General features: G+C 36.2%; 1 protein-coding gene across 3 annotated transcripts in view; it reads right to left on the bottom strand.

Moving 5' to 3' along the window:
- The window catches only part of sntg1 (syntrophin, gamma 1), a 148,985-nt gene that overhangs the window by 97,621 nt on the left and 27,512 nt on the right, over positions 1–23,852 (bottom strand). The window contains exon 1 of one of the 3 annotated variants that reach the window (XM_015353381.2): positions 11,131–11,221. The exons of the other annotated variants lie outside the window; for them this stretch is intronic. The gene's annotated coding sequence lies outside the window, so the exon portion shown is untranslated. Of the gene's footprint in view, positions 1–11,130; positions 11,222–23,852 lie in introns of those variants that run through there. 3 annotated transcript variants of the gene reach the window in all.

The following is a 23,852-nucleotide window of genomic DNA, read 5'->3' as shown; positions in this document are numbered from 1 at the left end:
CTTACTGGTTCGGGCCAGCTGGCTGTGCCGAAAAATAAATAAAAACCAGTTTAACAAGTCTTAAGCATACTGTAGTTTTTGTTAACACAACTTAATCAGTGAAAAGACCACGGGTATCCCCCCCCCCTACATTCTCAGAGTAGAATAGGCGACCTTCCAATGAAAGACAGTCCCCCTTCCCCCCATGGACAGACAGACAAATGTTTTCACTGCCTATTAATTCAATTCAATTTCAATTCAAGGTGCTTTATTAGCATGACCGATGGGCATAATCAGTGTTGGCAAAGTAAATAAAAATAATGAAATTCAAATGAAACAAAAAAAAATAAAAGTAAAATAAAATAAATAAAATTGGGAAAAGCTGTAAACAGAAGGAAAACATTCGATTTTTTTTTCATTTCTTGTAGTAATACATCAAATCTACAATTTCTTATTAATTACAAAAATACTGTATATGATTTTTTATCAGCACAAGGATTTTTCTTTCATGTTATACTAATATTATATACAGTATGTTGTATTCAGCATGTTAGAAGTTATTAAAATGGTACCTTATACTGTGAAACCTTGATTTAACTATCCCCTGCAATTCTAGTTTTCCTGGAGGGAACCGAATGGAGGTTTGTTTGAGGTCACTAGAGTCATATTGAATATTCTTAGACAAAGTTTTGGCTCTCGTATAAGATGCCACAACTATTTAGCTCTCTATTTGCCTTTGCCACTGGGGATCTCTAGGGAACATATTGAAAATACAACTGCAGTACATATTTAAAATTGTGAAATGATTTACCTTAGTGGCTGAACTTGCTTCCTTATAGAAAATAGGAGTAGATTTTCAATGGGAAACATTGGCTGTTGTTTTAATAATTGTCCTCTTCATTAACACAGAGGCACCTTAGTGCTGAATTACACAAAGGAGATTCCTCAAAGGTAACTAAAAAGTAGTTGTTTTTTTTTTTTTTATTTTGTTCTGTGAAACAATGAGTGAAGATATGGTGCAGAGAAATATATATAGTTACAAATGGGGGCTACGAAAATTGAGAAAACCAGTAAACCGAGCGAGCAGGTTTGTCAATAAATAATTTGTCAAAAAATATCATAACCCCTAACTTGTAAGGATTTTGCCAGGAATATATCTAAGTGGGTGGTGCTGTATAGTTAGAGGCATGTAAGTTCTTTGGTCTCTGAAACTTATATCTAAACCAAACAGCTGAAAAGTATTCAGACTCCTAACACTTACAAAGGCCCAAAGAACAGGTAAGCTGCCTTCTAAACTAAAAAAGATACAAACTGCGGTTAAATTTCTCTTTCTCTGCAAACCCAGGTGCCACAAGATAAATGGGAACCTATCTCCATATTTCCAACTGTACCCACTAAGAAGGAAAGGCCAAAACTACAGAATAGTTAAATCTCTTAGCATGGTTCAAATTCTAAGTCCAATCAGGTCTTTCAGAAGATCTCAAATAAGGACCTCTCACCTGACACACACTTTAAGTTCTTTCCTCCTGTCTCTCCTGTTCTTGTGGTCTCCCCTTCCCTTGTTCTGTCCTCTGTCTTTTATGCTACATTTTTTACACTCAATCATTTACCCAAAACTTAATTAACTAAGCTAAAAAAGGTGATTCTTTTGATCAGTGTGTCTCACACCCAGCATACCTAAATATCCCTTGGTTTGAAGCTCTAAGAAGTGTAAATATTGACACTAGTTAGGTATTACCCATTGTTTGTAGATTCTTAGACACAGTATGTCAGATTTTAGGTAAAACATTTAGGGTTCATGAGGTAGTAAAAAAGCTATAGCATTACAAAAAATCAGAAACAGAAACCCCACAGTACTGTTGCACACATGCATAAGTTGATACTGTACATCAAGATCAGAATATACAGAACATGGGTAGTAATATATTCAGAAACACCAGTATACATGGGTAAGATAATATACAATATTTTGAACAAATTATAAGAGTTACTTATAAAGCAATTTAATATGGTCAAGTGACAATGAATTTGAATTTATAAAAAGACAGAGGGGGAATGTGAAATGGCACTTGAATTGAGGGAAATTATGTGTAATGGCAATCTGTGTGAAATCTGTGGCCAAAATGAAAGCTTAAAATAATAAGCTAATCTCCTTTGCCATTTAAGCTGATTTTAGTATTAATGCAAAAATAAAATTGTAACTAGCACTGTGTAGGTAGCTAATATTCTTTCCATATAAAATAGGCTACTGCATTCAAACTACCTCTTGATCTCCAGCCAGCACATACTGGATGATAAAATTCAACCACATCAGGCTTTACTGCTGAAGCATGTCACAGACTACACTGCAACCATTCTCTATAACATTATCTGACAGACCTGTTTTTTTCTGTCATCAGAATCATAATTAAAAGGCTTTTATAAGCAGAATTCAGAAAACAGTCATCATATTGAAAGATGCGAGTGCTATTATAATCAATGCACTGTAAAATACAATATACTGGTGTTAAAACTAAATGACTAATAAAGTAATACTACTCATTAAATTAGAAAATGATACATTATTTATTGTATTTCTGTAGGCATTCCAACACAAGTAGGTTTACAATTCCAATTATTTTTGGAATGATACATACTCTACAGATATACAGTGTCATTATAGTTCTGAATTTTCTTTCAGGGTGTTGTAAACAAAAATGTTTTTGTTACTGTATTTTAGAGGGACACAAAATTTCAATTGGTATTTTTAAATCAGTATTTTCACACAATATGAGTCATTCCACAAAGTATAATGTCCTATAATTTTACATCAAAGATTCCAGGCACCACAGATAGAGGTACAAATGTATTTCTTTTTACTCCTTAGAGCAGTTATACTGGGTACAATGGCAATTTGATGCAACATAAAGGCATCGAAGAATGCAATGAATGCCATTTGATGAATGAACCTAAGAGGGCGACTATATAAAATGCCCACAAGCTTCTTTGTAGAAAATAGAGTAGATCCAATTTGAAAATATATTGTCCTTCACGAATTGCTAGAGCTGCAGCTGGAGACTAGAGTCAGTGATGATGATATGGATAGTGTTGCAACCTAATAAGAACTGTTCTGTAGTTCACATGAATATATGAATATTCATATATTGAAGTATATAGCGTATAGAGTAAAATTAGATCTAAGTGTATTGAATATTCAATTACTAATGAGGTAGCTGTTAAAAGTCACATTGGTATGTTTTCAAGAATACAATAGGTGTTCTGTACTGTAATTTGTAAGAAATAGGTCCATCATGATATATATATAAAATTAGATATACAGTACATTATATACAACAAAGAACTCAATTTGCTGTCAAATAAAGTCCAATTTCCATAGCCATTTTGTCAAAGAAAACAGATTGCAACAGAAATCGTTCAAATGTTTGACACATTAAGGTTTTGAGCTGAGAATGCAGTCACTTACAGTAATTACTTTAAAGGAATTTCACATATAAATAATGTTCTATCATAAGATGCAGTGAAATATGCAAACCCATTTCAGGTCAGGCTTAAGGTGTAATTTTTAAGACGTTTCCAAAGCAAAAGTTTAAATACCTACATGATATATGCATGAGAGATGTAAAAATATAAAATAATCTAATTTTATCAGTCTCACAAAATCTGAGCTAATGAGTTCCAGAAGAATTTAATTTACTTTTGCTCTTAGAAGTACCTTTTATGTTTTTTTTATTATCTCCAAAAGTTGCTCATTTATCTGGAGCAACTTCTAACAGATGTTAATTTAGATTATGCAGGTAAAACTTCCTTTTTAAGTGAAGCACAAACCATACTACAAGGTGAGTATAAGTGCACCCTAAGCATTTGATCATCTACAATAATGTGAACATTTCTAGACTTAGAAGATTCCATTCTTTTTTAACAGTCACTCAAGACAAGGTGGAAGTGACAAGTTGAAAGAATGCAAATTTCCATGCATCCATTCACAGAAAAGAATTTGCAGATGATGCTAAAATATGAGGTGATACAAAGTAGAAGCTTCAGAGGGAATTCAATATGGTTTAGAACATATTCCTAATTCCAGATAGTGACCTTTTCTATGTATACTTAAGGATGGACTCACCAAAAATAAATATGCCTAGACTTACAAGCCACCAGATTCAAATTACAATTAAAATGTAGTTTTGTACAAGACATGATATATGTATGAACAAAGGTAGAAATCACTATGATGGGAGATGTTAATTATCCACACCTACAGTAGATAGGGAAAAACCATTATGTGTGTCAGCAGCTGAAACTGAAAAATTATACATGCCTCAAAGGTACTCTCTTGCTCTATTTGTCAGAGAAACCATAAGGTTGAATGTCTATTAATTCAGTCTTTAAAACACTCAAAACAGAGGAAGAAGAAAAAGAGAGGTAAGAAAACCACTAGGGAAAAGGGAATATGAAACAATAAGTTGTAAAGTATATTTTGAAACATCTCAAATACAATCCAAAACAAGGGTACCCATTTCGAGAAATCAGACAATGAAGGAATGATACAGAGTTCAGGAGAAGTCGAATAGGATAGAATGGATATAGATTCAGCAGAGAGAAGATAGCAACTGTTTCAGATACTCTGCTTAAGGCACAAAAAAATCACCCCAAGGGTAATGGCCATCAACAAAATTTTTACAACAATTATTTAAGATGGAGGTAATACTCATTAACTGGAAAAGTTTCAAATAGAACATCCGTAAAAAGGGCAGTTCTATTTTTATACAATATAATTACTGTATATGTCAGTAAGACCTATTACTATTACATGTAAGGTTATAGAAACATAATTTAGAAATAAAACAGAGGTTCATATGAATGGCAACAGGACTCTAAGGGATAGTCAGTTTCTCACGAACTTACAGTGCCTTGCAAAAGTATTCACCCCCAATGACACTTGACAATTCCAGTGTCAAGATGTGCAACGCTAAAAGAGACGTTTCCAAAGAGACTCACAGCTTTCATTGCTGCCAGAGGTGGTCCTACCAAGTATTAACTTGGGGAGGTGGGGGTGGTGAATACTTATGCATTCAATTATTTTCTTTTATTTTTAATTAATTTACTCAAATGTCTGGGTTTTTGTTTTCACTTTGACAATATAGAGTACTTTGTGTTGATGAGTGGCAAAAATCCTCAATTAAATACATAACGGTTCCATGCTGTAACACAATAAAATATCCAAGTGGGGTGCATACTTTTCTAAGACACTGTAATTCTTAAAATTTCAAGGCAATGCATGTATTTAGAATTGAATAAATTCAATCATGGTTATGAGGCACATTAAGGACACAATTCCAAAAACACTGGACCCATACCAATTTGCCTCCTGGCCAAACAGATCCACAGATGATGTAATCTCCATTGCCGTACACACTGCCCTATCCCATCTGGATAAAAAGAACACATGCACAAGACTACAATTCATCGACTTCAGCTCAGCTTTTAACACTATCATTCCAAAGAAACTAGTCAAGAAACTCAGTGCACTGGGTCTCGACATCACCCTCTGCAGCTGGATTCGAGACTTTCTGACTGGCAGACCTCAGGCTGTCAGGCTTGGAAACCACACCTCCGGCACACTGACTCTGAACACTGGGGTCCCCCAGGGGTGTGTGCTTAGTCCATTGCTCTGCTTCCTCTACAGCCACGACTTTAAGGCCAAACTCAACATCAGCTCCATCATCAAGTTTGCAAAAGACGCCAAAGTTGTAGGTCTGATCACAGACAATGATGAGAGGGCCTACAGGGAGGAGGTCAATCTCCTTACAACGTGGTTTGAAGACAACAACCTCACCCTCAATGTCATCAAAACCAAGGAGCTGATAGTTGATATCAGAAAACTGCAAAATGGACATGCCCCTATCCACATCAACGGGACTGAAGTGGAAAGGGTCAGTAACTTCAAATTCCTTGGCGTCCATATCACTGAGGACCTCACATGGTCTCTCAATGCTACCTGTCTGATTAAGAAAGCACAACAGTGCCTGTACTTCCTAAGATGGTTGAAGAAGGCTAAGATATGTCCCCAGATCCTCCCATCCATCGAGGACATTTACGACAGACGATGCTTGAGGAATGCTCTAAGCATCATCAAAGACCCCACACAGCCCAGCTACAGACTGTTTGACCCTCTACCATCTGGGAAACGGTACCGGAGCATTCAGGCCCGGACTACCAGACTCAGAGACAATTTTTTACCCCCGCACTATTAAACTATTAAACTACAAACTATTAAACTCCCAGCCTCTCTCACCTACGATCTGAACCTCACAATGCCTTCTCTCTTACCAAAGCTCTTACACACAATGAAATCTACCTCTACCTCACATGTCAAGAATCTCACTCCCCATAATTTTCTATCCTTTATTTCATTCTGTTGATGTATGATTTTGCACATCTGATGTTGTTTTGCACATTACCTGTTAACTGTTGTTTTTTTGCACATTGCCTGTTGCCTCTGTCTTTCTTTTCTTAAACAAAAGTATTGTTGTTGGTTTTTTTGTACTTCTTACTGTCTGAGAGCTAGCTAAATAGCATTTCGTTATACCATATACCTGTATATGAGTATAATGACAATAAACTTGAACGTGAACTTGACAAATGACATGCAGATGAGATTTAAACAAGTTATAAACAAGTGTAGGTAGAAAAAATAAACTATAGATATAACGTGAGAAACTGAGAGAGAAACTGTAAGAAAAAGATGTAAGCATTTACAGTATATTGACATGTCATAAAGTGGAAATAGTAATAATGGTCAACAAAAAGTTAGGGTATATAGTTAGAAATGCAGGCTTTTAATCCAGGAGTATCAAGTTTCAAATTATACAATTTTATAAAAGTGTTCTAAATATATTTCTGTTTTGGAATCAGTTCTGAGAAGAGTGACCAGATATACTCAAAAAGAATTTATCTTTATTTTCTTGTGCAGAGAGAAGGCTGAGTGTAACAATACAAATCTTCAATGATATTAAAGACAGCCTTAAGAAATCTTAAGAATCAACAGTGAAACAAGGAGTAGAAGACAAAAATGGAAACTAAGTGGAAGTTCATTTAAATCTGAAAACAGGGGAAGGACACTTCCATACACAAAGGGTCGTGGGAATTTGGAACAAGCTGCTCAGCTGTAAAGGCTCATACCCTGTTTTTTTTCAAGAAATGGCTGGATGAAGGATTCAGATCAATTAGTTACTAGCAACCCAATGAACTAAATGTGCCAAATGACCTAATTTTATTTGTAACCAAGTTAAAAGAATGAATATCCTTAATCTTAAACAGAGAACAGAGATCTGACTCAAACCAAAAAAGAAAATCTTGCCTTCCTAAAATCAACAGTGAAGCACAGATCAGAGAATACACCTTAAACGTGAAAGTGCTAATAAGAGTGAGAGCATGAGGCAGTTCACGAGAAAGGGTTTAGGAGTCCAGATCTTGCATTAGAATAAATCAATTGGCTTAACATTAAAAAAATACAAAAATTACATACATTAAAGAAAAGAAAAAGAGCATATACCTAATCTCATTCTCAGGTTAACTAAATGTGCAGTCAGTACATTTAAAATGAAACGTATTTGTTGCTAATTAATGGTAGTTTTCTTGATTGAGAACCATTATTTCATAATTATCTAAGAAAAATGCAGGATCAAATGTTAAAGATAAATTGGAAATCGGTGACGTAAAAAAGCAAGGGAAAAGGTCCAATACAACAACAATCACTAAAAGAGAGAGATACAACCAAAGTAGAGACTCTACCAAGGTAATGAAAGAATGATAAGGTCTACTGAAGACCCTTGTGAGGTTATTATTAACACAGATAAATACCAATTGAGTTTAATGAGACACAAAGCCTCTGCTCATTTACAACTATCCATTCCTGCATTCTGCAAAACATGGAGCAAGAATCATTCAAGCTGCCTGAATAAAGCCCTTGGATTAGTATAAAGGTTTTAAAAAGAAATTCAGGATCAAATCAACAGTACCTTAACAACTGAAAACCAATATTATAACGTTTTCTAAAATGTACAAAAGCATTTACAGTTTTACATTGGATATTTGAAGAAGCTTAATTTCTTTAATAAAACTTTATAATCACAGAATTCTATTTTGTTTCTACAATAAAATATATATTTGTATGAAGAGAGGTCATTTTTAAGAAATGTTGGAATGTTTCCTGCCATGTTATGAGCTTGTTTTTCACCCTCAGGCACTGTCAATTTTGTTTTGCAGAAGGATCAATGAATACTGCATATCTTCTAGAAATTTCATACAAATGTGAGCAGCCCTGTAGTACAAGGCTTATTGCATTAAAAGCTGCAATTCCAGTGGGATAACAATAAAGTAATATGTGAAGAATGAAAAAAAAAGATTTATTCTGCAGTAAAGTAAGTTTACCATTATGAATTGGCTATCTCAGTCCCAGCTGAAATTATATGCATTGACCACTGCTGTTTCAAAAAAGTACGCACAGAACTCAGATTTGATGTGCTTAAAACAATAGACAAAAATAGCATCTCTTCAAAGATGCAAAGAACTGATTTAGAAATACAAAAAATAAGATTGCAAGCTGTTCAGGAAACAAGGGTGGCAACACCACATTGTACTGTAAGTAAATTGTAAATTGTAAAGTAAATTTGCCAACTTTCTTTTGAACTGTACTGTATATCCTGCATACAAATTTAGTATATACAGTGGCTAGAAAAAGTATTTACCCCCTTAGACTTCATATTTTACTGTGTTACAATATAGAATCACAATGTATTTATTTTTGATTCTTTGCCATTGAGACAAATACACTCTATAATGTCAAAGTGAAAACAAAAATCTATAGATCCTCCTAAATTAACTATATTTAAAAAGTCCACTGTACAGTAATAAAGGAAGCTGAATACTTTTGATACCCACAGTATAACAAGTGAAATTTAAAGAAATCATCATCTTTGTGTTATTTCAAATAGTCTTAACAAAGATATCTGTATGTGGTATGTGTACATACTGTAAACTTAGAAAGTTATTGATTATTTCTTGCAAAACATGTGTGTTAGAGAAGGATCATACTGTGTTTGGAATCCTGTAATCATCATGGAGATTACCTAAAATATTTCCAAAATATAATTTCAAGGTATACCAAAACTGTCAATAAATAATAACCACAGTATACCGTGCTACAAGCTATTTTATTTGAAAAAGAGATGAGAAAAAACTAAACTAAACTGAGACTGTAACTGCAAACACCATGATTTTTTAATATATTGCTCTATCGAACAAAATAACTTTAAAATTAAATCATCTTCATTATTTTAATGTTTACTTATCTAATAATTAATTGTAGAACATAATGTGTCAGTTATGCATAATTAAATCTGTGAAGCAACTGTCACTATGTCAGCTCTTGTGATGTGGTGTAATTGGCAATTCCACTATGAACATTTGCTGTACATGATTCTTTGACACTTGTTTAATTTTTCACAGATCACTTCATCCATCTTGACAACAAATAAAGTATCATCAACCAATCAGAGAGAGTCTGTCGCAGCCAGGAAAATTAAAGTTAAAAAAAACACACGCAGAGCACCCAGAAAAGCTTGATGATCTTTCTGTGTCTCTGGACAAATGTGAATTTGTATGGAACAGCATAGAAAATGAATGTCATGGTTGTAAAGCTCTTTTGTGATAACAGAAATCCCACATTTTTAATTAACTTTTTATGACAGTTTCTGAGGAAATCTAGGCAATTATCCCATAATAACATTTTAAAGTATGGTTGTGCAATCCTGGTCCTGAAGGGCCACTGGGACTGTGGGTTTGAATTCCCATTGAGCTCTAAGCAAGTTAAACGAGTTACTGGCCTAACTGGATCAGTTTACCAGGTTTCCCAGCTCTTGGCTTTAAAGATAGCTTGAAAACCTGCAGATACACTGTCTTTCCACGACCAAATTTGGACATCCCTTTTCTAAGGTTATGTCATATCTGTGGATCTTTAAAATATGTACTTTTATGGATAAAATACTTTTGGAGGAGGGGATGTCGTCTTGCCGTCAGATTTCGCCAAATATTGTCAACGTACGATAAAAAAGAAAGTCAGAATGTTCAGTCATTTTATCATCTTAACCAATGCTGTCCTCTGAGTCACTGTCATTCCTCAACATACCACCACATTCTGTCCCTAGCTCCTCGGTGTGTGCAATTCACTTCACACTCATATCATTAACAAGTTTCTAAGAGGCTGTCAGAGAAGTCAAGCCAGGAATGAGGCTCATTTGTGAAAAAGAAACAAATTCACATGCTCTCCAACCATCAAAAGGTGTTTCTTACATCTAAAATACTTTTTTCAATGTATGACAAATTGAGAGTAATATTTCTGTTCACTTCACTTTTAACAATGTCATCTATTACCTGGCATACAAGAGAATGGTTCTTTTTCAGCCACACTTATTTTAAAACCTGCTTGGACTATGGATCACAGCATGTGGCAAATCTTCCACCTTTACCTTTGCAAAGTAAAGACACCAATACATGCAGTGCACTGCAAAATTATTCACTCCCATCAATCACTTTTTTAAGTGCTTTATCCGATACAAGGTCATGGAGGAGCTGGAGCCTATCCAGGCAAGCATCTTGATGGGTGGGATAAAAATAGTTAAATAGACCTACCCTTAAAAAAAGAAGTATAACTCTGTAAAATAATTAAATGTTTTACATTTAAAACATAAACAAATATTTCCACTGAAAAGTGTGATTTTTGTAACCAAATTTACATACTTGAATATAATATACAACTTAATATAATATACAAATATATTAAAGACAACTCATGTCAAACTGATACTGTACACTGTGCTAAAAATGTCATCTATATATTGAAATAGCATGAAGCTTGGATATCCTGTTAGACAGATAGGGTTTTTATTAAATTGCATGCTTTGAGACATACGCAATTGCCGTATTTTGGTGAATTATTGCATATATTGTACAACAGATAATGGATTTATTTTTATATTTCATCAAAGAATATTTGTAACTCTGTAACTCTAGAAATGTATTTTAGGTATTTTAATTTTGTTTCAACAATAGCAGAACTGTCTGTCATGTATAGGTAACTGAATTTCTTCTTACCACTGGGACTACAGTCCCTATCCATAATTCAGTTTGTGTTGTGATTCCAAAGAGGACACATTCCATAAGTTTGCCCAAAGATGACTATATAAGTTGAGAAGTCACAAGTCTGAAAATAAAAAAAAACTGCTCTCACATTAAAAGTATTATGACTCCCAAAACTTTCATACAGAAATTTCTGCCTCACTCACATGCAGGTGCAGAGTCACGTACAGTAAGAAAAATTATCATCCACAAATAGTGATACCTCACTCATTCCAATACACTATTTGACACTGGCAGTTGTGATCTAATTAAAAATAGCCACAAAACACATAACTTTCATCAGGATGAGAGAATATGATTTCTGTGTAAATACAGTATGATTAAATATATTTTTACATTTTTAAAACATTTAAGAAAGCTTAATACTTAATATGTTACCACAAAAACATGAGAACACAATTATATAACATAAAATAGCCACTTTCATCTAAGGGTTGCTTTTTTATATAAATTATTTACAATTATCAATTGTACAGGATAGAGGGCATGAAATAATAGATGATAAAAATCACATTGCTGAATAGTTCATTTCTCAGCAAGTTGCATTAGAAAAAACTAATTTTCTATCAGTTGCAGTGTGTCCATTATGAGCAAAATCTCTCCTGAGATTTTGGATGTCACCCAACAATGTGGAAGCAAATCAATGGAAACAAGTTTAGTCATAGTTTTATTCAAAGTAATAAGAAAACTTTAATGATTTGTAGCACTTTTACTAGGGCTTCCTCCAGTTTATTATATCCACGCTTTCTTGATTCAGCACTTTGCATCTTGTCCTGTCAATATACAAACTATCTGAGGTCTGCCTTGGAAGACTACTCAATGCTTACTAACTGTTATATTTCCAACGATATCGATTTAAGTTTAGGTGAGGACACAAGGGACCCTATCCAAGAAAGTTAAGCTTCTGTCTTTTGCAAACCATCACATACAGTAAGCAGTTACTGAAAGTGATTTCTTTATTCTCCTTAGTGAATGCAAAGTTCCTAAACCAAGTGATAGCTTCTGGCCCAGCTATGTTAAGGGTTTGTTGTGAGTCTGTGGAATAGGTAGTCCTCTAGGATGTAAGCCATAGTCTGCTCGATCTCACAGGAATAAATAGAATCCCCATCTATAAAGGTAGGCAAGATATGGACCATGACCAGTCTTGAGACACTTTCTTTCTTGGAAGGTGAAAGCTGGGAGTTTGTTGGGTAGGGCACATGATGAGGTGCTTGTTTCTTAAGTCCAATGATTCCTATTGTATTAAATATGTCCTCATCTAGTGGCAGGTGAGGGGTGTTTTGGATCTTTTTGAGAATTTTGTAGGTTATTGAGAGTTGTTGGATTTGTGGAGGAGTGATGTTTGCTAGGACAGAAAACCAGGGGAATGGGATAGAGCCTAAGATTCCAGCGATGCTGCATATGGTGGTATTCAGCAGGGTTTCTACTTTCTGAGTATGTGATGATCTTGACCAGACAGGAGCACAGTATTCTGCTGCTTAAAAATATAGTTGAATGGCTGAAGTCCAGAGGGTGATAGTGGCCCTGCCCCTATTGTACTAGCAAGTTGGGAGACCAGATTGTGCCTTGTTTTGACTACACTACTATTTTCTTTAAGTACTCCCAGAAGGTAAGCTTCCTACATATGATCACTCCAAGGTATGTTGGAGTAGGTTGGTATCGCAATTTCTAATTGTTGAATGTTAGAGCTTTTTTGTAGTTTTTTGCATCATGGAGGTTGTATAGACTTGAAACTGTTTTCCCGGGTCTTAGTTTACCAGGTATTGCAATACTGTTACTATTTTGATATAAATGCATCCTCATTTAGGACCAAGGTGTCAAAATTGGGAGTTTGTGTTGCCAAACAGATGTCATAAGCATTGACAAAATTGCCAGAGACAGTCAGGTACTCCTTTAATGAAGGTAAGCGCCAGTACCACATCTGTTGTGCTGCATTTTTTTGTGGAAACCAGCCTGGTTTACATTGAGAATTCTTTAACAACTGGTGTTATGTGTGTGCTGGAAATGAGGAATTCAGTAATGTTATATAAATGTATAGAATCTGCATAAACTGAAATTCTCAAGGAGCTATATAAGAAAAAAAATACTTCTAGAGGAGTTTAATCAAATTGACATCTACAGTTACTTTGCAAAGTATCAATATCATTTTATAAACCAAAACATTTATAAATGTAAGGTAAATTGAATTTGATTAAACTTTGTTAGCCTCTACTATGAAAATATTTTTCTAAGGCCTTATTTAAGGTATTATAAATACATTCTGAATTCATAAATTTTAATGTAATACATGTAACTTCTTAACTAAGCACAAAAAAGGACAAAGAGCTAAAGAGTTCCTCTCCACATAAAAGCAGAAGTACAATTAGAATTTGAAAACACAATATTTGGAAACTTCTTTGCTCCTGTCTCAGTTATTTTCAGATCTACCATATGGCTCCATAATCTCTGGTAAATTTAAGGCAGCAAAAGTAAAAACTTTTAAACCTGCCCTAAAATAAAAAGCACATTATGTAAGCAAAAACACATTTGCTAAACAATTGCTACCCAATTACCAAGAAGAGCAGGTAACGATTATACTGTCATTTGTCCATTCTTTCTCACACTGAGCATTCATCTGACCAAGACTACTGTACATACAGTATTTGTTTGGACCACATTATTGACATACAAAAAATGTGACATATTTCTGAGCACTATTCTTATTCTTGCTGTGTGAGTAATTAAGAAATAATTTTCAGATAAGGTAAATTAAGTATAGTCGTAATGTATATGGTTGTTTTTTTTTAGAATGGGCAATTTAGATGGCATTTTCAAGTTTGCTTATTCTGTATTTCACTTGAAGAATAGTAATATGAATGATGAAAGAAAGCTCATCATTGTGTTTTTTTTTTAATTCCATTATCTTTATGGTGTACATGAAAAGTACTGGATCTCTTTCTTACTATAATTATCCATCAGACTTACTGGAACCCTGTAAAAATCAACCTGCAGAATTCCAGAGGGAGTGATATAAATGTCAGTAGTGAGCTTGTGTGTTCATTACTTAATTATTCTTCAGATTAGTTTTAGAGATTGGCATGATTGACATCTTGATGTTTTGGACCTGATTAGTCAGTTGTACTTCAAGGTCTTAACAATGATAAACTTCCTCCTGAAAAGCTGGGCCAGACACTATACTTTATGAAAGAAATACAGCAATGTTTAATGGGTTGTAAATGATATTAGTCAGCTGCTAAATTACTGAAATGCAAATTGAACTTGAACTTTATTTCCATATGTAACCAGTACACGTACTGGAACAATGGAATTCTTACTTACAGAAAGTCTCTCAATTGTTAAAAAAGTGAAAAAACACAAAGTGCAGACAGTGCATCAAGACAATATACAAACAAACGGTAGACAATGTACAAGTAAACAGTTCAAATGTAAACAATGCAGACATATAAACAATGACTGCAGATGTGCAATAAATAAGAAATTATAATGAGTAAGATGGTGTATTCCGAGGGGCATAGCCAAATGTGTTCACCAAATCGCACTGCTTGTGGGTAGAAGCTATTGAAGAACGTAGTGGTAAGTGACCATATGCTCTTGTACAGATGCAGCCATTCAAAGTGCGCGGTACAGACACGTACCGCAGGTAATTGGCTGCGGTGTTGCGTATCATGACGCAAGATGACGCTGGGTACCGCGGTACGTTATTGGTTGACCGACAGGGGCACTCGTGGTCTGTTGGTCTGTCGTAGAAAGACTTACTGTAAACGTCTTTACTGTGCCCGTTGTAGATATTGAATTTTACCACTGAAGGGAAATCTTAGTAGCTGCGCATAAAAAGAATAGGAGCATACTGTAACGTGTGTGAAGGCCATAAACGATATTAATTTCGGAACTTAAACATACAGTATATAGCTGGTCTTGGCACTTTAAAGAAAAAAATACACACGTATTCCATTTCTCCCTAAACATTTTAAGCTTCGAAATCTTTAACTAACGTAATACCGGAGTCAACAAGCATACTTTTAGAATTTGATTAATAGGGAATATAATATGGAATCGCGTATCTAAAGAATTTAATAACGGTATGATTATATTCGTGTACTGCGACAGGGCTGTGTGGGGCTGTTTCGCCTCCCTGTTCATGCGAGTTGTCTTGTAGCCTACTGGTCTACGTGCCTGACTAACAACTAGCAGGTTGTGTGTTTGAATCCAGCTGGTGCTGGACTTTTCTTTTAACAAACATTTATTCGAAAAACTAGAATAGCGATATTATGGACAATCAATTGACTTTTATATTTCAAAATATCGCAACATGATCGATTCTAAGTCATTTTTGATAACAATGAATAGTCACCTTCTTCCCTTCTGACAACGGTCCCTGCTTCTGCTTCCTGCTTCTATTGTGTGTGTGTGTGCAACAGAGTAAATTTTTATAGAGAAATGGAGGCTGGACAGTATGCGTTACAATATAAACATTTATATTGATTTAAATCGTGTTCTGATTTAAATCGCAAACGCGTGTTATCCTTTACAGGATAAAAACAACCAGATTCCAAGTGCTTGTACAAATGTGCTAAAGAAATTATACTTTGAGTATACAGCTTGTCCAAAGTCATCCATTATTGATACTATTAGTAATATCTTCAGTAAAGGCTTGATGCATAAATATTTCTGACAAAGGTAGGTTGTGTACTTTTGTCCAACTAAGCAATCTTGCTTTCATAAAATATACCAACATATTAATGACTGATGATTAACATGCTGTAATACACAGTTCAAAATTAAAGGCTCAAATGCTGTACATGAGAGGTTAAGCTCCCCCTGGCGGTTTTACAAGGTGACGCCAGATAGTTTCCGGCAGAGCGTCAAATGATGAGTGATTAACCACGTGACACCGCGTGATACTGCGTGACACCGCGTGATACCGTGTGATACCGCGACACGCCCACCGGGGTATCCCGCGAAATACCTCACCCAATTGGAATGGCTGCATCTGTATCTCTTGTCTGAGGGCAGTAAAGATCTCATGCCCGGGGTGGTGACTGTCCTCTGTGATGGCCAGAATTCTACCACGGCAGCGGTCCTCATAGAGCTGTTTAATCTCTGTGAGACCATGGCCGATAATCTTCTGGTCCACATTCACCTCTTGAGAAAAGGTGTTGTCGTACCACACAGTGATTCCGTTGGTGAGAATGATCTCGATTGTGCAGTGGTAAAGGTTCAGCAACACAGATACTGACATCCCCCATCATTTGAGGCACCTCAGGAAATAGTGGCGCCGCAGAGCCTTCTTCAAGATAGAGTCCATATTCACAGTCCAGGCTAGATCATTCGAAATGTGAATTCCCAAAAACATAAAGCTGGTGACTGTTTCCACTAACGTTCCATTAATGATGAATGGGCTATGAGTGTGCGGCCTGTGTCTCTGAAAGTCCACTATTAGTTCTTTTGTTTTATTCATGTTCAAGTCCAGGTTATTGCTATGACACCACCTCAGCAGGTCTACGACTTTATCCCTGTAAGTGGACTCATCATCATCGCTGATCAGGCCTATTATAGTGGTGTCATCCGCAAATTTAATGATGTGGTTGTTGCTGTGTCTTGCTGTGCAGTCATGAATGATTAGGGAGTACAACCTTGGACTCAGACAGAAGCCTTGTGGGGTGCCAGTGTTCAGGGTGAGTGGTGTTGATGTTTCATTACCTATCCGCACCTATTGATTAGGAAGTCCAGTAGCCAGTTGGAGACAGAGTTGCACAGTCCTAGTCCCCTGAGCTTTATCACCAGTTGGCTGGGTATGATGGAAATTAATGCTGAACTTTAGTCCACAAATAGCATTCTCACATACTGTATGTGTTCTTACTGTTCAGGTGTTCCAAGGCTGTATGTAGAGCTAGGGATGCAGCATTATCCACTGATCTGTTGTTCTGGTAGGTGATCTGCAAGGGGTCCAGGGACTCCATGATGGAGGAGTTGATGTTTGACAACACCAGCTTCTCCAGGCATTTGATGACCACAGACCACTATGGGTGGTAATCGTTCAGGCACGTCACTTTTACCTTTTTGTGGAGTGGAATAATAGTGTTTTTTTAAGGGGACAATGGACTGTGACAGCGAGGTGTTAAAGATGTCCGTAAACACTGCACATGTCCTAAGAACGTGGAGTGGTATCCCATCAGGCCCTCCAGCCTTACAGATTTTCACCCTGCTCAGAGTCTTCTGCACGTTCTGCTCTGAGAGTTTCAGAACAAACTCGTCCTGTACACTTGGGATCTTCTCAGCAGTGTCCGTGTTCAGAGCATCAAAGTGGGCATAGAAATGGTTCAGCTCATCAGGCAGGGATGTGATGTTCATGTCAATCTTATGATTGCAGTCCTTGTAGCCTGTGATTGACTGTAATCCCTGCCACGCATTGCGTTTCAAGCCACACTCTGTAGCTCCGTTTAGCTCATTTTGTGGATTTCTCTAATGCATACCATGATTCCCTGTACCGCTCTTTGTCCCCTGATTTGAATGCAGTGGATCTATCTTTTATTTTATTGTTAATGTCGCTGTTGAACCACGGTTTCTGATTGGGAAATTTTCTTTTCTGGAACACAGATGTCAGTACAATATGTAATATAGCTGGTGAACGCATCCGAATACTCATTTAAATATGTGTCAGGAGCTTTGAATGCGCCCCAGTCTGTACAATTAAAGCAGTCTATAAACCTGCTTTCTGCCTCCTCCGACCAACAGTGCACTGACCTGTTCGCAATGGGGGAGGTTTTCATCTTCGGTTGGTAGTCCAGAAGCAAGAGGAGAGCGATGTGGTCCGACTTGCCAAAACGTGATTTGGGAAGCACTTTGTATGCTCCTTTTATTGTTGTGTAACAGTGGTCCAAAATATTGCCTACTCTTTCGATACAGTGACGTGTTAAATGTATTTTTGCAGTACATTCCTGAGATTACAGTGGTTAAAGTCCCCAACTACAATTGAGATGGCTTCCAGGTGAAAGTTTTCTTGTTTGCTTCTAATGTCGTGGAGATCGTTGTGTGCTGCTTCCACGCAGGCTTGAGGTTGAATATAAACGGCCATAATAATGGTGGCAGAAAACTGCCTCGGCAAATAAAAGGGTCGACATTTTATGGTCAGGTGTTCTAGGTTCGGTGAGCAGGATTTAGAGATTACCTCCACATCGGTGCACGATTTGCTGTTGACCAGGAAGCAGATGCCTCCTCCTTTGTATTTGCCTGTTGCTTGGTGGTTTCTGTCCATGCGGTAAACAGTGAACCCCTTTCCATCCAGCCAGGTTTCAGTGAAGGCGTATACGCAACATTCCCTCAGGTCCCTTTCTACGTTGTAGCAATTTAGCTCATCTATCTTATTGTCCAGTGACTGAACATTAGCTAACAAAATAGACGGCAGTGGTGGTCTGTGCGGATGCCTCCATAGACGAGCTAGTACGCCGCCTCTTCTCCCCTGGCATCTGCTAGTTATCTGCTGGCATCTTGTTAGTCATTTCATTGAGTTATTAATTAATTAATCAAGTGTATGCATACTAGCCACAATTTAGTTAAATATAATGATTACACAGTTGAGACAGGATGCCATATCGCTAACGCAACACCAAATGAGATACTGTATGTCACAATAATGTATAACACTAACAGAATTATCATTTTTTAAATTACATACAATATACAGAACAATTAGTAGTTGTATACTGCATAAATAGTCATTAGAAAACATAAATTTTAATACAATTTAATACAATACAAGATTTTTAGATTTAATAATAAAATATTATACTGTACTGTACATGGCTTTAAAGACATATGGTATTTAAAAACAAATAAACACATAAACGAGATTTTAATTTTAAGATTTAAATAAGACAATTTTTTGTAATTTTTTAACCAATTTTAATCAAATTATATCTATAACCTAATAGTACTTTTGGAAACCTTATCGGTTTATTTATGTGCAATTATGCATCGGCAAGAATACTGTGGAAAGGCAGCATCCATGAGTTAGTTATGTTTATATATATTTATATACCTGCAAATGACTATATAAACCAGAATACCACAAACTCAATATACATTAGTTCACAATTATGCATCTTGTGAGGTTATTTGATTCAAACATTTTTGATTTAAAGACAAACACTATTTTCTGTCTTTAATCAGGTAAGGGTTTATAGTATTTTAACTACATATGTGGTGGTGAAAAAGCCATTGACTATGGAATTGCCACAAAAAGCTGGTATTTCTAATTATTTGCTCTTCCCACATTTTGAAATTTGGTATTTGATTTGTTGAGCAATAAAAAGTTATTAAAAACCTCCTGTGGTACACATAGAGTTCAAAGAATAATCTTTAAACTTGTACACTAGTTGGTCTTGCCCAAATGGTGACAGCAGATGCCTTGTCAGAGTCAGTTGTTATGCCACTTGTTGATGCAATATGTCTTGTGGCAGGTCCTTACAATGCTGATAGTGCGGTGTGGAGGTCCTACATACTGTATATGTAACCTCTGTTATAAGGTACCTGCACCCTATTTACTACATATTTAATAATAATTCTAAAGAATTAAAATCTTTCAACCTGACTTGCCCCATTAGATTCCCCTGTAAACTTAATTTTAAATGACAGGACAGCAGCACCGCTCTTCTGCCATTTTAACCTGAAGCAGGAATCTGAAACGTAACCGTGATTTACCCTTTTAATCTTATGGGAGAGAAAACTGTTTCTTCCTGTAAACCTTTGGGTAACATTAGTCTTTTCTTCATGATTAGCCAGTTTGCCCTATAAGACCTGTGTTTTGAACTGTTCTATAGAGAGAACATAAATTAACACAGCAGAAGCAAATCTTATACTTGCTGTCTTGTGGAAATACCTTCACCTTTTCTTTCCCTCACTGGTTTCTATGCCACAAACATGCAGTGCTCACAGAGTCCTGCATTGTTCTGCATACAGTAACTGACCATTGATTGACAAAACTGACATTTATGTGTAGAAAGCTTTAAACAGCAGGCTTCTTGAGCAAATACATGTTTCCAAATATTATTGGGTCATACAGATTTAAATAAAAAAATCACACAGATTCATATTAGCCAGCAGCCATATCACTCTGCAGCTCACAATTGGCAACCCACTGAAGCTAAGCAGCCTGGTAAGTACCTGGATGGGAGACCTTCTGGGAAAAACAACTAAGGTTGCTGCTGGAAGAGCTGTTAGTGGGGCCAGCAGGGGGTGCTCACCCTGCGGTCCATGTGAGTCTTAAAGGCCCAGTATAGTGACGGGGACACTATACTGTAACAGGCGCCATCCTTCGGATGTGACATAAAACCGATGTCCTGACTCTCTGTGGTCATTAAAAATCCCAGGGCATTTCTCAAAAAGGTTAGGGGTGTAACCCTGGTGTCCTGGCCAAATTCCCAATGGCCCTTACCAATCATGGTCTTCTAATAATCCCCGTCAGTGAATTGGCTTCATTACTCTGCTCTCCTCCCCACTAATAGCTGAGGTGTGGTGAGCGTTCTGGCGCACTATGGCTGCCGTCGCATCATCCAGGTGGATGCTGCACATTAGTGGTGGTGGAGGGGAGTCCCCATTACCTGTAAAGCACTTTGAGTGGAGTGTCCAGAAAAGTGCTATATAAGTGTAAGCAATTATTATTATTATTATTATTATTATTATTATTATTATTATTATTATATTACCAACAGCACTCTCCTGCTGCTGCTTCTCAACAGAATTCAAAATATTAAGCAGCATGACTTCAAATTCTTAGAAACCAAAGTTTGATGAAATGCATTTTTTTCTATACTGTCTTTTCTGGTAGAAACCTACTAACATACAGTACACTTAGCAAATCGGTAAATTCAAATCATCCTTTTCACAAGGTGTAGCATACAGTTCTGAAGGCGTTTATGCATTTTGAGGTCTGTAGTTCAGAACTAAGCACAAGAACTTACATACTATGAAATTGTTCTAGCAGAAAGAAGCACGTTCTTCAGATGCCTTCACTAATCATCAATATCAGCTAGAGCCTAATGCCCTGGTTCTCTCTTTAAATGGATTAAAGTCACTCTGAGGAATATGTCACTCAAATCCTTTAGCCTGATCATTTTAATGAAATAATAAAAATGATCTTACAGCTGTCTTGCATCTCAGTCAATCCATTCATTTTTTTTTATTCTGGGACAGACAAATCTCACATGTAGGATATGTTAGGATCTGTCCAGGCTATAAATCTATCGCTTTTTTTCTGATCCTTTAGAAACTATAGCTGCTTTTCAGTCACCTGTTCCTCTCGTTCCACTGTTCTTATAGTTAAGCACAGTACAGTTCCGCATAGGCTAATGAGCAAATTCAGCAGTGCACCTCAGTTCTGTGATCAGTGATGGAAATTATTGCTGTTGAACAGGATTGAGCTGCAGGATTTCAACAAAATTTGCGATCAGGCAAAAACGGAGATTGTGAAATGAGTCATGATCCATCCGTTTGGCACCTGAGGCTATAATATAGAACACAGAAAAGACAGAAAGATGTTCTCTGTTTCAATGTTCAGAGCCTAAGACTTCCCTTGGTGAGGGAGGCTGGTTACGTCACTTGCTTACTGAGGAAATAAGCAGATCCATCCCCAGGTGCCCTCATTTCCATTTTGTCTCCCTGACAAATGTCTGATGGAGTAGGAGCAGCCGCTACAATATAAGCAGCACACTGTTGCATCTAACCAATGCAGCAATTGCTGATACAAAGAATACAACCTCCCTCATTGTATGGGATGCAATTAAAAGATGTATTGAAGATAATTCTGATGTTATCTGCCTTTGTAAAAAATAATGAAGTAAAAAACAAGTTTGATTTTCTGATAATTTTTCACTGAAAATCAACCTTAATAGACACACTAATCATGAAGGTTTTGAAAATATTCCTGCTGGGTGACTGACACTTAGGTATTATTATCAGGTCAAGTGCAGATAAACTCCACATTTTGCTGGTTATACCATATACATCAGGCTTATCTGATCTAAGGGTGGACATGATGATGGGTAAATCATGGTATGGATAGCCTCCCTGCTGAATTTTGTTTGACATTTTAGCCCCAATTAGGTCTCCTTCTACTTGAAATTCTGCATTCAGCCATTGAGACATGTTCATATCTAAGGAATGTTAATACTACTTTTGCATCCTTATTATTGAAAAAGGACAAAGATTCTGGTTTTTGAGTGAGCTGACATCCTCTTTTAATGTACAGTGTAGTGAGGCTGTGATGAAAAACACCTGCCTTATATATAACATATATCCCAAGCAGGTGATGTACTTCCTATGTGTAAAGTACTATATCCAAGATCCAAGTCATTATCATTGTTTTCTTTAAAGATAAGCTGCATGTCAAGATACTGTCATGGCAACCTGAGATTTAAATGACAAAATGATTACCTTACAATTAGATAGGCTTTATGAAAGAACATCTTGCAGCTGTTAGAATGTATGCAATTATGCCATTTGTCACTGGATACCAAAATTACATTCAACCAGCTCCATTTGTAATGTCAATTGTTGGTTGAACATTAATGAAAACTGATCCCAAGGCCAATAATGTGGTTCAAGTAATATGGTTTACATTTCATGTGCTAACAATAGTGTTATCAGGCGCTAAGTGCTCTTCCAAGTATGCCCAAGTATGCTGTTTATAAGGACACTGGCTAGGTATGCATACTTTCACCTTTGCCATTTATCTTGTCTTTAAAATCACCAGATAAAGCAATCCATCATTCTCTATTTTCATTACTTTTATTATTTTCATTACTCATTACTGTATATTGCTCTATGATGATATATGGTTATAAGCAGACAACGTTTTCCACTCAATGCCTCATCTGTTAATGTTTTTAGAGATTTCAGCATTATGTCAGTCTATAAAAGTAAGCCAAAGTTGAATTACATACACTACATTTTGCAATAAATTACACCAACAAACCAATGATCAAACATTTGTGATAATCTGATATTGAGATGTACATTTCGTTACGTGCCATCACAACAAAAGACTTTAGTAACATTTTTAAACAGATATGCACTGACTTGAACAGATGGGTACATGTTCCCAATTCCCTTTGAGCTTGCATCTCAATAATGAAAATGAATGTGCTTCCTCACTTACATTTTTAGCTCTATGATTCCTTTTCCTCTCCTTTTAGTGTATTGGGACAGATTGCATGCTAGACGTTTTGAATTAGGCAGAGCCTAAGAGATGGAAAGTGGGATAGGAAATTTGTGAAATCAGTAGAAAATGGTTTGTAACATTTTAAAGATATTCTGCTTGAAGCAGACAAACAGATTAACCACAAGACTAAGCAAATCAAAGGCTAGAAAGCAGTTGCCCATATGGTTTCATAAATCAGTTATGACAAAATATGCAGATAAAGAAAGCACTTTATGAAATGACAAAAAAGAATAGGATCCTGTTAAAATGAATATAATATAGTACAAGAAAAGCCATAAAGGCCAAGAGAATGATATAAATGAATATTACAATGAAGGCTAGATACTAAACATTATACTGTATTTTGGTAGGACTTCTGGGAAAATCGGCCCTGGTGTGAGTGTGTGAATGTTTTTCTCTGTGTGTTCTATGCAAAGGATTTATATCCTGACCAGGGTGTATCCCATCTTGCACCCATTTC

Source organism: Lepisosteus oculatus, chromosome 6 (genome assembly GCF_040954835.1).
Source record: "Lepisosteus oculatus isolate fLepOcu1 chromosome 6, fLepOcu1.hap2, whole genome shotgun sequence".
In the NCBI taxonomy this organism is placed as follows: domain Eukaryota; kingdom Metazoa; phylum Chordata; class Actinopteri; order Semionotiformes; family Lepisosteidae; genus Lepisosteus; species Lepisosteus oculatus.
Note: the sequence above shows the minus strand (reverse complement) of the source record. Positions and strands in the feature narration are given on the sequence as shown.